The sequence below is a fragment of the Scyliorhinus canicula genome, chromosome 5, assembly GCF_902713615.1.
Source record: "Scyliorhinus canicula chromosome 5, sScyCan1.1, whole genome shotgun sequence".
NCBI lineage: Eukaryota > Metazoa > Chordata > Chondrichthyes > Carcharhiniformes > Scyliorhinidae > Scyliorhinus > Scyliorhinus canicula.
The window spans coordinates 196,096,107-196,111,591 of NC_052150.1; the positions used below are offsets into that span (position 1 = coordinate 196,096,107).

The following is a 15,485-nucleotide window of genomic DNA, read 5'->3' on the forward strand; positions in this document are numbered from 1 at the left end:
GCAATTGAAAGCCAGATATAAATTTCTATAAACATTTATTTAATACAAAATCAACTCCTGCTGTGCAATTTTCCCAGACCTTAGAAGACAGAACCTTCCAAAGGAGACGCACTTCATTTTGCTAGGAGCAGCGGGAAAGCTCCTCCACCCCTCTGGGGGGCCTCCCCTGCCACACATGGCTTCTCTATTCCACAAACACTGTGTGGTGATCCACTGTGTGCACTTGTATTAGGGGAAATAAGGTAGAACCTGCACTACAGGTTCGCTGGTAGCCCCTGCCGGCTAGCTCCGCCCACAAGGAGCCTTATAAATATGCATGACCTCCTCCTTGATCAGCCATTTCGCCAGATGCAGCAGGAGGCCACGCATCTGACTGTAATAAAGCCACAGTTGTACCAATCTGAGTCTTTCGTGCAATTGATTGTGCATCAATTTGTTACAGTAAGATTTTTCTACATTATTGACATCAGGATCAAACCAGATCGCCTGCAGCTGGATCCAGACTCGCCAGACACCAGAAAGAACTTTAATCACTGGCTGGCTTGTTTTGAGGCCTACATCAATGCTGCGACCCCCACGCCGACGGAAGCTCAGAAGATCCAAGTTCTATACTCCAGGTTGAGCTTCAGTGTGTTCCCGTTGATCAAGGATGCCCCAAGTTACACAGAAGCTATGGCACTCCTTGAAGAGAACTACGTTCAGAAGACAAACACACTCTTCGCAAGGCACGTACTCGCCACTCGCGACAACTACCTGGTGAGTCGATCGAAGACTTCTGGCGGGCTCTTATCCCACTCGTACGGGACTGTGACTGTCAGGCCATCACGGCCACGGAGCATTCCAATCTCCTCATGCGAGTCGCATTCGTGATGGGGATTGCGTCGGACCCCATCCGTCAACGACTGCTGGAACAGGCCACGCTCGACCTAGCGGAGACTAAAGCTTTAGCGCTCTCCATGACGGTCGCATCTTGCAACGTCCAATCCTACCCCACTCGCCGCGCGGCCCACCCCTCCTAGACCCCGCAAACGACCCCCCCGGCTAGGGCCACTCCTACTCAATATGCCTGCGCCACCCACCACACCACGCACCCTGGGGGTCCCCACTGCTACTTCTGCAGCCAGCAGAAGCACCTCCGCCAGCGCTGCCCCACCCGGTCCGCCACTTGCCAATCCTGCAGTAAGAAGGGCCACTATGCGGCGGTGTGCCAGGCCCGCGTAGTCGCCGCTATCACGCCCGCAATCGCCCCCTTCCCCCAGAAGATCGCACAATGGGCGTCACCATCTTCTGCTCCCAGGGCCACGTGCGACCAGTGGGCGCCGCGATCTTCTACCCCCAGGTCCACGAGCGGCCCATGGGCGCCACCATCTTGACCCGCCCCCACAACGTGTGCACCATGGGCGCCGCCATCTTGCCCCGCCCCCGCAATGTGCGCTCCATGAACGCCGCCATCTTGCCCCGCCCCTACAACGTGCGCTGCATGGGCGCTGCCATCTTCTCCTCAACAGGTCCTCCAGACGCCGCCATCGCGTCGACCCACAGGACTGGAACGCTTGGTCCGGGTCGCCGATGCTCCCCATCTGAATCCTTGGACGACCACGTGCAGCTTGCCTCTATGACACTGGACCAGTCCCATCCTCACAACCTGGCCACCGCTTCGACGACAGTGGAAATCAATGGCCACGCGACCTCTTGCCTGGACTCCTTGAGCACCAAAAGCTTCATCCACCCGGACACGGTAAGGCGCTGCTCCCTCGCGGTCCACCCCGCCAACCAACGGATCTCCCTGGCCTCCGGATCCCACTCTGTCGCGATCCGAGGTTTCTGTGTGGTCAGTCTCACTGTCCAGGGGCGTAGAATTCAGCGGTTTCCGCCTCTACGTCCTCCCCAACCTCTGTGCTGCACTATTGCTGGATCTGGATTTTCAGTGTAATCTCCAGAGCCTCACCCTCAAATTTGACGGGCCCCTACCCCCACTCACCGTTTGCAGCCTCACAACCGTCAACGTTGACCCCCCCCCCCTCCCTTTTTACCAATCTAACTGCGGATTGCAAGCCCGTCGCCACCAGGAGAAGACGGTACAGCGCCCAGGGCAAGGCCTTCATCAGGTCCAAAGTCCAGCAGCTGCTTCGGGAGGGTATCATCGAGGCCAGCAATAGCCCCTGGAGAGCCCAAGTGGTAGTGGTTAAAACTGGGGAGAAACACAGAATGGTCGTGGACTACAGCCAGACCATCAATCGGTACACGCAGCTTGATGCGTACCCCCTCCCTCGCATATCTGATATGGTCAATCAGATTGCACAGTACCGGGTCTTCCCAACGATTGACCTTAAATCTGCCTACCACCAGCTCCCCATCCGTAAATCGGACTGTCCATACACCGCGGACAGTCGCCTCTATCAATTTCTTAGGGTTCCCTTCAGCGTCACTAACGGGGTCTCGGTATTCCAAAGAGAAATGGACCGAATGGTTGACCAGTACGGACTGCGGGCCACGTTTCCGTACCTGGACAACGTCACCATCTGCGGCCACGATCAGCAGGACCACGACACCAACCTTGCCGAATTTCTCCACACCGCATCTCTCCTCAACCTCACCTACAACAAGAAGTGTGTGTTCAGCACCAACTACTTAGCCATCCTCGGCTACGTAATCCAAAACGGACTCCTGGGGCCCGATCCCGACCGCATGCGACCCCTCATGGAGCTCCCCCTCCCCCACTGCCCCAAGGCCCTCAAAAGCTGCCTTGGGTTCTTCTCCTACTACACCCAGTGGGTGCCAAACTACGCGGACAAGGCCCGCCCACTTATACAGTCCACTCACTTTCCCCTCATGGCCGAGGCACAACATGCCTTCACCCATATTAGAGCAGACATAGCCAAGGCCGGGATGCACACAGTAGATGAGACACTGCCCTTTCAAGTAGTGAGCGACACTTCAGATGTCGCCCTCGCCGCCACTCTAAACCAGGCAGGCAGACCCGTGGCATTCTTTACGCCTCTGAAAGTCGACATTCGTCTGTTGAAAAGGAGGCCCAGGCTAACGTTGAAGCTGTGAGGCATTGGAGGCATTACCTGGCCGGCAGGAGATTCACTCTCCTCACTGACCAACGGTCGGTAGCCTTCATGTTCAACAACACGCAGCGGGGCAAGATCAAAAATGATAAAATCTTGCGGTGGAGAATCTCCACCTACAATTGCGAGATTTTGTATCGCCCCGGCAAGCTCAACAAACCCCCAGACGCTCTCTCTCGAGGTACAGCGCACAAGCAAACCAACTCCGTGCCTTGCACGACAGCCTTTGTGACCCGGGGGTCACTCGATTGTACCACCTCGTCAAAGACCGCAATCTGCCCGACTCCGTCGAGGAAGTACGGACAGTCACCAGAGACTGCCAGGTCTGTGTGGAGTGCAAGCCGCACTTCTACCGGGCGGACCGTGCGCACCTGGTGAAAGCGTCCCGCCCCTTTGAACGCCTCAGCGTGGATTTCAAAGGGCCCCTCCCCTCCACCGACCGCAACGCATATATCCTCAGTGTGGTGGATGAATTCTCCAGGTTCCCCTTCGCCTTCCCATGGCCTGATATGACGTCTGCCACCGTCATCAAGGCCCTCAACTCCATCTTCACTCTGTTCGGTTTCCCCGACTACATCCACAGCGACAGGGATCCTCATTCATGAGTGATGAGCTGCGTCAGTTCCTGCTCAGCAGGGGTATCGCCTCCAGAAGGATGACCAGCTATAATCCCCGAGGAAATGGGCAGGTAGAGAGGGAGAACGTGTCGGTTTGGAGGGCCGTCCAGCTGGCCCTTTGGTCCAGAAACCCCCCAGCCGCTCGCTGGCAGCAGGTCCTCCCAGATGCACTGCACTCCATCCAGTCTCTACTGCGCACCGCCACACAAATAACACACCCCATGAACGTGTTTTTACCTTCCCTAGGAAGTCCACATCCAGGGTGTCGCTCCCGACTTGGCTCGCACCTCCAGGACCGGTTCTTCTACGTAGGCATGTCCGACTCCACAAGGCAGACCCCTTGGTGGACAGGGTACACCTGCTCCATGCCAACCACCAGTATGCCTATGTGGAGTTCCCCGATGGCCGCCAGGATACGGTCTCACTCAGGGACCTGGCTCCCTCAAGTTCCACTCCCACACACTTCCCCACCTATGCAACACCCTCCCCTCCCCCGCAGCTCCCAGCATTAGACCCACCAGGTCCATCCCTCCTTCTCCTGCCCACGGTAGAGGACGAGGAAGATTTCGGCACGCTCCCGGAGTCATCCAACTACTGGCCAGCACTAACTCCGCCAGCCCCGACGTCATCGACGCAGACACCGCCATCGCCACCACCGCAACGTCGCTCCCAACGAACCGTCAAACCACCGGACAGGCTTAACCTCTAACGGGCACCAGACTACAAGATGGACACATACTTTTTTCCCCCTTCCCTCTGTAAATTATTTGTAAATCTGTATATAGTTCCACACCACCCCCGCCAGACTCATTTTTAACAGGGTGTGAATGTAATGATCCACTGTATGTACCTGAATTTAGGGATGTAAGGTAGGACCTGCACTACAGGTTCGCCGGTAGCTCCTGCCGGCTAGCTCCGCCCACAAGGAGCCATATAAATATGCATAGTAAGAAGTCTTACAACACCAGGTTAAAGTCCAACAGGTTTGATTCAAACACGAGCTTTCGGAGCGCAGCTCCTTCCTCAGGTGAAGCTTCTTCACCTGAGGAAGGAGCTGCGCTCCGAAAGCTCGTGTTTGAATCAAACCTGTTGGACTTTAACCTGGTGTTGTAAGACTTCTTACTGTGCTCACCCCAGTCCAACGCCGGCATCTCCACATCATAAATATCCATGACCTCCTCCTGATCAGCCATTTCGCCAGCTGCAGCAGGAGGCCACGCATCGGACTGTAATAAAGCCACAGTTGTACCAATCTGAATCTTTCGTGCAATTGATCGTGCATCACACTGCCAACCTCTTCTGCTGCTCCAGCCTCACCATTCCACAAACATAACTCCTCCCACCCCTACAAGACTTGGCGAGGTATTTGCATCTCCCATTGAAGGTGGAAATGGGGTCAGGAAATCTGAAATCTTGGAATTTTTTGAAAGCAGAAATGAATATTCTCTCAGTTCCTGACATGCACTTTTTGCGGCCTTTTTGCTGTTCAGTGAGAACTTGGGTTGCAACCCCTCTTTTGAAGAAAAGATGACGATCACGAGCCCGATAGGAATTTTGTGTCAGTAATGGGGTTGGAATCATAGAATCCCGACTGTGCAGAAGGAGGCCATTCAGCCCATCGAGACTGCACCAACCCTTCAAAAGAACACCCTATATTGGCTCACTATCCCCGTAACCCCACCTAACCTTTGGACACTATGGGGAAATTTAGAATTGCCAATCCATCTAACCTGCGCATCGTTGGACTGTGGGAGGAAACTAGAGCACCTGAAACAAACCCAAACAAACACGGGGAGAAAGTGCAAACTCCACATAGACAATCACCAGAATCGAATCCAGTCCCTTGGCACTGTTAGCAGCAGTGCTGCCACTCTGCCACCGGGTTGTGGGATTTTGTTTATTTTATTATAGTACTGCACGAATTTTGTTGCCATAACCTTAAGTATATTGATTAAGTTTGTCTTCTATATGTAACACAGCCACAAAGCATGTCCGATAAGCTCAGGTGAATGTCACAGAATCCGAGAGCTTCGGCCCATCATGTCTGTGCTGGCCATCAACACCTATCTATGCTAATCCCATTTTTCAGCACTTGGCCAGTAGCCTTGTATGCTATGACATTTCAAGTGCTCATCTAAATACATCTTAAATGTAAACAGCAGCTCTACAGTAAACTAGACATGTCAAGAGGTAATTACAAAAAAAGACTTGCGGCACAGTGGTTAGCACTGCTGATTACAGGTCCAGGGACCCAGGTTCAATTCCGGCTTCGGGTGACTGTGTGAAGTTTGCACTTTCTCCCAGTGTCTGCGTGGGTTTCCTCCGGGTGCTCCGGTTTCCTCCCAAAGTCCAAAGATGCGCAGTTTAATTGGATTGGCCATGCTAACTTGGCCCTTAATGTCCAAAAGGTTAGGTGGGGTTAGTGGGTTATGGGAATAGGGTGGAGGCGTGGACTTAAGTAGGGAACACTTTCCAAGGGGCAGTGTAGACCCGATGGGTTGAATGGCCTCCTTCTGCACTGTAATTTCTATGATCTATTATCTGTGATTCATTCAGATGAATGTGGATAACCTGAGAGAGCCTTTTAATCAGTACGGATTGTAAACATGTCTAGTTTAAATAGCTATGAAACAGGACAAGCCCTTGGTAATATCATTAAATGGTCATTATTGATAAATAAACAGCAGGATAATGATAATAATGATAATCTTTATTATTGTCACAAGTAGGCTTACATTAACACTGCAATGAAGTTACTGTACACAGAGGGAGAGTTCAGAACGTCCAATTTACCCAACAAGCAGTTCTTTTGGGACTTATGAGGAAGAAACCAGAGCACCCGGGCGAAACCCACGCAGACATGGGGAGAAAGTGTAGACTCCGCACAGACAGTGGCCCAATCGGGAATTAATCCTGGACCCTGCCGCTGTGAAGCAACAGTGCTAACCGCTGTGCTACCGTGCCGCCCACGAATCTGCAGTAATTCTGCATGACAATGACAATGAGCTAAACCAGGCTCAAGGTACCATCATGGAAAGGTATATATGTAAGGTATATAATAATGACGGATTGAATCACAAAAGGCTAGTGTACAGGCAAAGCAAGGAATTAGGAAAGCTAATGGAAAGTCATAATTTATTGTGAGGGACATTGATTACAAAATAAGGAGGTTATGCTTCTGTTGTACAGGGCACTGGTGAGACCACATCTGGAGCAGTGTACAGTATTAGTCCCCTTAGTTAAGGAAATATGCAGTTCAGAGCTGGTTTAGAAGCAGTTCAGAGATGGTTTACTAGACTTATAATACGAATGGGCAGGTTGTCTTAGGAGGAAACACCGGAGAGGTTAGCTTTGTAGCCACTAGACTTTAGAATAGCAGGAGGTGAAGTGATGAACACGTTTTAAGATCCCGAGGGGTATTGACAGGGTGGATATGGAGATGATGGTTTCCTCTTGTTGGAGAATCCAGAACTGGGGTCACTGTTTAAAAATAAAGGGGTCGCTCGTTTAAGTCAGAGACGAGGAGGATTTTTCTCTCTCAGCGGGCCGTGAGTCTCTGGAACTCTCTTCGTCAAAGGGTAGAGGAAGCAGAGTTTGTGAATATTTTTAAAGCAGAGCTCGATAGATTCTTGATCAAAAAGGGGGTGAAAGGTTATCGATGGTGGGCAGGAATGTTGGATTGAAGTTACAATCAGATCAGCCATGATCTTATTGAATAGTGGAACAGACGTAAGGTGCCTACCCCTGCTCCAAACTCATGTGTGCATTTGGCTGACCAATCAGTTGAAAGAAATAGGGTTTTACCTAATGCGGAATGGAGCCAAGCTGAAAACCGGGCACAAGATAAGGATTTGTAAATACTAAGTGTACATCATCATCAAGAAGAAGAAAAGACAGAAGATAGGACTTCAATCAAGAGACAAGGTACCCAAGTCAACCGGAAATCAAGGACCAATGTTCCATCATGAAAGCGCCTGCTGACTTCTGCCATTTGCTGAGTATCACGATTTTGTGTTTATTGTGGAAAACATAATAAACTCTGTGAAGCTTCTGAAAACATCCTCGTAACCATGTGGTTTTATGGTTGGTCTGAGCTGGAAGCCCCTTTCAGATTTTAATTGGTTACTGAGGGTATCAGAGTAATGTCACCTTCTGTCCAATTCAAAACTAGACACGGCCGTGGCTCAGATTCTACTGCTCCCTAATTTGATATCGTCAGTGTTTGGGCGGCATGGTAGCACAATAGTTAGCACTGTTGCTTCGTAGTGCCAGGGACCCCGGTTCAATTCCTGGCTTGGGTGGCTGTTGATGTGGAGTCTACCAGTTCTCCCCGTTTCTGCGTGGGTTTCCTCCGGGTGCTCCGGTTTCCTCTCACAAGTCCCGAATGATGTGCTTGTTATGTGAATTGGACATTCTGAATTCTCCCTCAGTGAACCCGAACAGGCGCCGAAGTGTGGCAACTAGGGGATTTTCACAGTAACTTGATTGCAGTGTTAACAATGTAAGCCCAGCTTAGTCTGTAATTTTAATGAACCCAAGGCCGTACAATTAAATTAAAGCAAAAGCCAGATCTTACAGGATTCGGTGGTCCGACTCACATTTTCCCACCTGTAAATGAAAATCTGGGGCGAAATTCTCCCCTACCCAGCGGGGCGGGGAGCCCCGGCATAGCGCCAACCACTCCGGCGTCGGGCCTCCCCGCACATTTAGGGGCTAGGCCCGCGTCGGAGTGGCTCCCGCTCCGCCGATGGCACCTAAACTGGCGCCAACGGCCTTTGGCACTACGCCGCCGGGCATCGGGGTTGGCCGAAAGGCCTTTGCCGGTCCGCGCACGCGCCGGAACGTCAACGGCTGCTAACGTCACCACCGGCGCCTTGGGCTCCATTGGTGGCATAAAGCCACCGAGAGAGAAATGATGCAATCTTCTAATTCAAATGTAGTACAGCAAATATGCTAGGGGGACTGCTACTGGGCCATGCTGCTAAAATGGATGATAGTCATCTAACAAATGAGTTACTGTATGGAACGTTTGATGGACTGAATTGGCAGCCAAAACCAAAATACAAGGACTCACACAAGGACCAAAGCACTTTGTAATTAGCAGTATGCAATTTGAATCTTCAGATTGCCACAGGAAAGTACCATTGCAGGAAGAAGCATGCAACAGGAGCCTTGCGTCAGTGAAGGACAACCTACAATGCCTGCACTACACTGCTACATGACACTACTTTGCTCGAATAGGGCTGCACTCCCACTTTTCAGTTATCATTAGAACAATAAAAGGAGAAATTAGAATATAGGATGCAATAACTATAAAAACCTGTAATTCTTTCAGCCTCATTTGCACGCATATGAAATGAAATGAAATGAAAATCGCTTGTCACAAGTAGGCTTCAAATTAAGTTACTGCGAAAAGCCCCTAGTCGCCATATTCCGGGCCCTGTTCGGGGAGATTGGTACAGGAATTGAACCTTGCTGGTCTGCTTTCAAAGCCAGCGCTTTAGCCCTGTGCTAAACCAGATTCAGAGTAATAATTAAAATAGCTTTCATAAAGCAATGCACCTTCACATTTCCAAGATACTAAACTCAAAAACCCAAAGGATAAGGTTTGACAGGACTTGTTTTTAGAACAAATAGTGCCAGAAAGTTAATATAACATACTTAAGTAACATTAATTCTTCACATCGATCGACACGTGGACTGATTCATTGCAACCTTGAATCTGCATGACCTTCAATCGACATAGCAGATGCTGATTCAATAACTTGTGCAATTAAAAACATATAGCCCAAGGAGAAGATTAAATGTAAGAAGGATTCACACAGAATAATCTTTCCCATAATGTGGACATCCAGAACTGTACATGCTTCTTCTGCCAAGATCTAATCAAATTCCCATAGAATTGACAAAAGTGAATCCCTGAGGATATGGTGATGGCCTTTCTTGAACCACTGCAATTTGGGTGGTGCAGGTCATGTTTGCAAAGCTAAAGCCCATGGGATAGCTTGGCAGTAACAGCATGAATATAAAGTTGGCTAAAGACACAAAATAGAACAGTAGTGAACTTCCATATTGAAGGAAGCTTAAAATCGCAGACAGGAATAGTGAAATGGTAAAAATATTAAACAATTAGTTTGCTCCATAATTCAACAGAGAGACACATATCGGAAGATGATATTAGAAATGATGCAACAGGGTTTAAAATAATGGAGGAGCAATATTTAATAAACTAATCAAATTAGTTAAAACCTCTGGCTTTGATAGATTCTACAAGATTCTAGGGAAGAAATAGCAGTGGCACTACTACACATATTTAAGAATTCATTCGAAAAAATGCAATATAGGAAGCCTCTCGGATAGCTAATATCATACTCATATTTACGAATGAAGATAGCACAATCCACTTAACGAAGAAAAACAATGAAATCCTTGGTGAAAACAGAGACCATCCAAAAATAAAAAATACAATGGGCTGAATTCCCCCATAGCCTGATGCCGAAATCGAGAATGGTGATCAGGCGGAGAATGGCTCCCGACAGCAGAATTGGGGCAGGTGTGGGTATGATACTGATTTGCGATACTCTGCCCCCTTTGAATCAGCGGCATCGGGACATGCTCCGCGCACAGTCGCAACACCGTTGCCGCATCATCAGCTGGCCCACCTGTGATGCTCCATCCCCAATGGGCCATGTTCCCGACGGCGCAGGCCACGTGTGGTCTCAGTGGTTGGGAACCTGCTGTGTTGGCTGCGGACAGCGCCGCCACACTCGGCCGAGTTCCATGCCGCTGGCAAGCGGGCTTATGCTAGGGCAAGTGGTGGGGGGTGGCCAGCGAGTGGGCTGGGGGACGGGTGGACGGATATGCAGTCCAGTATGGCCGGCGCCATGTTTTCCAGCGCATTCGGTGTGTGTGGGGATTGTAGGCGGCGCGACTGCTGCTCATCAGCCTTGCGCATGCGCGGCCCAGGACCCGCTGATTCTCTGGCCGTTATTCATGTGTTCCGTGGGTGTTTCACGTGATGCCAGTGCTAGCCCCTCATTGGTGAGCAGTTTGCGCTGATCTTCCAGTGTTGTTTCACGACGGATCCCCCGCTGGTGTCGGAACTCAGCCGCAGGAACGGAGAATCCAGCCCAATGATTTCAAGAGAAAAATTCTTGCTTGACCTACCTCAGTCAATTCTTTGAAGTGGTGACAAAGAATAAACCAGTGTAATGCAGTAGATACAGTATACCTAGATTTCAAAAGGGCATTCAACAGGATACCATATGAAATATGCAAAAGAGTAAGGTCAGAGCATACACGATCCTATTTAACATAGAGATGAGGAAACATTTCTTCCCTCCGAGGTTTGTTAATGTTTAGAATTTTCTTTCCCTGAGCAGCACAGTGGCGCAACAGTTATCACTGTTGCCTACAATGCTGAGGACCCTGGTTCAATCCCAGCCCCGGGTCACTGTTTGTGGGGAGTTTGCACATTCTTCCCATGTCTGCGTGGGTTTCACCCCCCCCACAACCCAAAGATGTGCAGGTTAGGTGGAGTGGCCATACTAAATTGCCGCTTAATTGGAAAATAAATAATTGGGTACTACAAATTTAGTATTTAAAAAAAAGAATTCTCTTTCCCATGGAACAGTGGAAGCTGGGTCACTGAATATATTCAAGACCAAGTTCGGCAGATTTTTGACTGGCAAGGAAGTCAGTGCTATGGGGATAGGAAAGTAGAGTTAAGGCCGCAGTCAGATCAGCCATAATTTTACTGAATGGTAGAATGGGCTCGAAGGGCCGAGTGGCCTACTCCTGCTCCTATTTCTCATGTTCTTATGTCTGTGGACAAGTAGCATGTGAAACAAGTACAACTGGCTGGCTATTGAGAGAAAGAGTAGACTGGAGGGGGAACACGGTTCACAATTTAAGTTAGACTTTGAAATCAGAAACCTCATTTTTGAGTTTATGGATGACACCAAATTGGGAGAAGGAGTTAACCCCCAAGGAGGACTGCAGCAAATTAAGAGTACGTTAATAAGCTTGCAGAATAGACATACAATTAGAAAATTAATTTTTAATTGCTATTTGTGAGGTTGTTTTTTTTGGGGTAACAAAATTGAGACCATTATGACTCGGAAAATAAGCATTGGAATGGTGTAAAAAAGCATGGGGAACTAGGAGTACCCATGTATAAATCACCAAAAGATGCAGTGCAGGCCATTCCAAAAACAAAATAGGTTCTGGGGCAATTTCTCGGAGGACAGAATTAAGTAGAGGTCATGCTAAACTTGCACCAAACTTTGGTTAGACTCCCTCTGGAGTATAGTTCTAGTTGCCATTTAATAAAAAGGGCACTAAGGGTCAGTCAAGAGGGAAAAGCAGATTTACAGGGATGACATCAGCACCTCAACATTCTACTGATCAGGAAAGGATGTTACAGGCTGATCTTTGTTTTCTTGAGGCCAAGGTGCACTTAATAGGGGTCTTTAAAATTAAGGACGGTTCTAAAATGAGCAAACACAAAAAGAGTGTTCCAATATGAGGGAAGGGAGCAGAATGTTATACTGTGAGGCAAATATGAGCAAGATGGGAGTTTTACAATTTTAAACTCAAATGGGTACAAATTCTGAGTATGTTTTTTTTTAAATTGGGTGAAGTTTTGTAGTCAACAGCCATTCACTACAGGGCAACATGGTAGCGCAGTGGTTAGCACTGCTGCCTCATGGCACGAGATCCCGGCCGGGCCCGGGTCACTGTGGGGAGTTTGCACATTCTCCCCGTGCCTGTGTGGGTCTCACCCCTACAACTCAAAGATGTGCAGGATAGGTAGATTGGCCACGCTAAATTGCCCCTTAATTGGAAAAACGATAATTGGATATTTTGAATTATTTTTAAAAAGCAGCCTTTCACTACACTGGACGTCATCCTTTTAAGCCGCAACTTCCGTCATCAGGCACTGATCCAATACAGCACCATCTACTGGGATCTAGGAACATAGGAACAGGAGTAGGCCATTCAGCCCCTCGAGCCTGTCCTGCCATTCAATGAGATCATGCATGATCTGTGACCCAACCCAACTCAATACCCAACTTTGGCTTTTAATCCCTTAATACCTTTGTTTAACAAAAAAAACTATCTATCTTAGATTTAAAATTAACTACTGGTCTAGCTTCAACTACTGTTTGTGAGAGAGAGAGTTCCAAATTTCTACTACCCTTTTGAGAAGTTGTTCTTAACAGAGATGGTCCTGAACGGAGAGATGGTATGAAAGAGAGCAGGGAAAGCACCAATGTGGTCCCTGAACAAATCAAACTGGGAAATCTCAGAGAGAACCATGTTTGAATATTTAATTCAATGTAAAATCATATTCAGAAAGTGAAATAAAGTAAGGGAGCATAAGAGACATAAAAAAAGAGACAAAGATAAAATGTATTTGTTTAACTTCTTTTAACATCTCCACCAATAATTAAATTCGAAGGGAATTAATTTCATAGCATTTACAGTGCATAAGGAGGCCATTTGGTCCATCGAGTCTGTACTGGCCCTTGGAAAGAGCACCCCACTCAAGCACACACCTCCTCCACCCCATCCCCTTAACCCAAAAACCCCAATTAACCTTTTTGGGCACAAAGGGGCAATTTAGCATGGCCAATCCACCTAACTCGCACATCTTTGGACTGTGGGAGGAAACCAGAGCACCCGTAGGAAACACACGCACACACATGGAGAACGTGCAGACTCCACACAGACAGTGACCCAAGCCGGGAATCGAACCTGGGACCCTGGAGCTGTGAAGCAACTGTGCTACTGTGCTGCCCAAACAGCACACATGCAACTTAATTAGGGTTAGAACTTCATCATTGGCTCCACTGGCTCAGGAATCATGAGTCAGGCCATTTCATAAATATCCCAGAGTTCTGAATGAACCTACATGCACATGTAATTTTGTAATTTTCACCAGGGAAGTTAAGGGCAGGCAGGATTGAGGCCTGCCACCTCCTGAAGCAGGCCTAAGACGGGTACAGATGCAGATTACAAGGGCAGCCTCCATCCACAGGGCTATCAGTCCAGTTCCCTCCATACCCCATCATTTATCCCATAGCCCGTTCGTACACCCACATCCCCTCGATGGCCCACTCACCAACTATCCACAACAGACAGAAATCATGTGCCCGGGAATAACACTGGTAAGTCTTTGTAAAACTCATAAATTAATAAAAAGAAATAAACAACCTGCCAAAAACCTCTTCATAAACTTTAATCACACGGGAACGAAAAACTCTCAAGTGCTTAGCCATTCAAACTCCACTTGGGAAAATACTCACTCCGTTTATTTGTTCATAAATCTGTCAAAATAACTGAAGTCTTCAAAACACATTAACCATAATGTAGGCAGCATTTTAAATTAAGCACTATGTCGCTGTTGGCACCCATCTGTGGTAATCATTGATTTGTGCCATCTGGTCCAGATTCAATGCTCAGGGCATGGGAGAAGGAGGGGTAAGAGAGGTTTAGAGACTTGTTTTTAGAGGGTTGGTTTGCAGGGATAGAAGAGATCTAAGAGAAGTTCCAGCTTCCGAGAGGGAATGTATTTACATATCTGCAGGTGCGAGACTTTGTGCATAAAGAGCTTCCTTAATTTCCCCTGCTGCCAGCGCCTTTGCTTTTGGATAGGGTTCTGTCTTTGGAGAAGGTGCGGGTGGCATGGTGGTGGTTGGGGGGGGGGGGGGGGGGGGGGGGGGGGGGGGGGGGGGGGGGGGGGGGGGGGGGGGGGGGGGAGAGAGGAGGATTTTGGAAGAAGAAGTAAAGAGAAAGTGGGAGTATGAGTTGGGGGTGATCTTGGAGGGGATGTGCATGTGGAGTGAAGCTCTGTATAGGGTCAACTCTACCTCCTTTGTGCCAAGTTGAGTTTGATACAGTTTAAGGTGGTGCAGAGGGCTTACTTGACTAAGTCACGTAGGAGTGGGCTCTTTTCGCGGGTGGAGGATAGATGTGACAGATGTCCTAAGGGGCCGGCGAACCATGCACACATGTTTTGGTCTTGCCCCAGGCTTTGATTTTTGGGTCTCCTTTTTTGAAACAATATCAAGGATTCTAAGGGTTAAGATGGAGCATGCTCAATGGTGGCCATCTTTGGAGTTTCAACTTTCCGGAGCTGCAGGAGGAGAAAAAGGCAGATGTCTTGGCCTACACTTCTCTAATAAGTCCGGAGGAGAGTCTTGCTCCGATGGAGATCCCCAGTGCCGCCCATGGCTTCGGGTTGGTTAGGGGACCTGTTGGAATTTCTGCACTTTTTTTTTAAAGGAGCTGGCTGGGAGGAAGGGGGTGGGGGGGGTGAGATGTGGGGGGTGCTGGGAGGGGTTAATTTTGGTACGAGTCTGGATTAGGATTGGATGAGGTTGTGTTGGGGATATTTTGCTTTAGTAATAATGTAAAATTTGTTTGACTATTTTGTATGCTATAAAAAGAAATATTTGAATAAAAAGTTTTTTTAAAAACAGATATTCCAAATGGTGGCTGGTGGGAATCAGTTTGGAAATTTATGATTTCCCCCCCCACCTCCATTTTTGGTCACTCAGTGTGGGTTTGCCCAGCGACGGGTGGCAAAATCTAGCCCCCGTAAGCAGACAGGTTGTTTAGCATTAACCAAGATTTATCATGTCATTAAAAATTCACTTACAGGTCAGGTGGTCCAGGATAAATTGAACAGCAAATTCCAGATTTCTCCGTCTAACTGCACATGTGCGCACTCTGAAAGTTGCCGTCCAATTTACTCCATAATAGTTTTTGAGTTTGGCAGCTTCACCTT

General features: G+C 48.5%; 1 protein-coding gene across 6 annotated transcripts in view; it reads right to left on the reverse strand.

The window, feature by feature from the left end:
• The window catches only part of LOC119966509 (ATP-dependent 6-phosphofructokinase, platelet type-like), a 131,054-nt gene that overhangs the window by 92,696 nt on the left and 22,873 nt on the right, over positions 1-15,485 (reverse strand). The window lies entirely within an intron of this gene.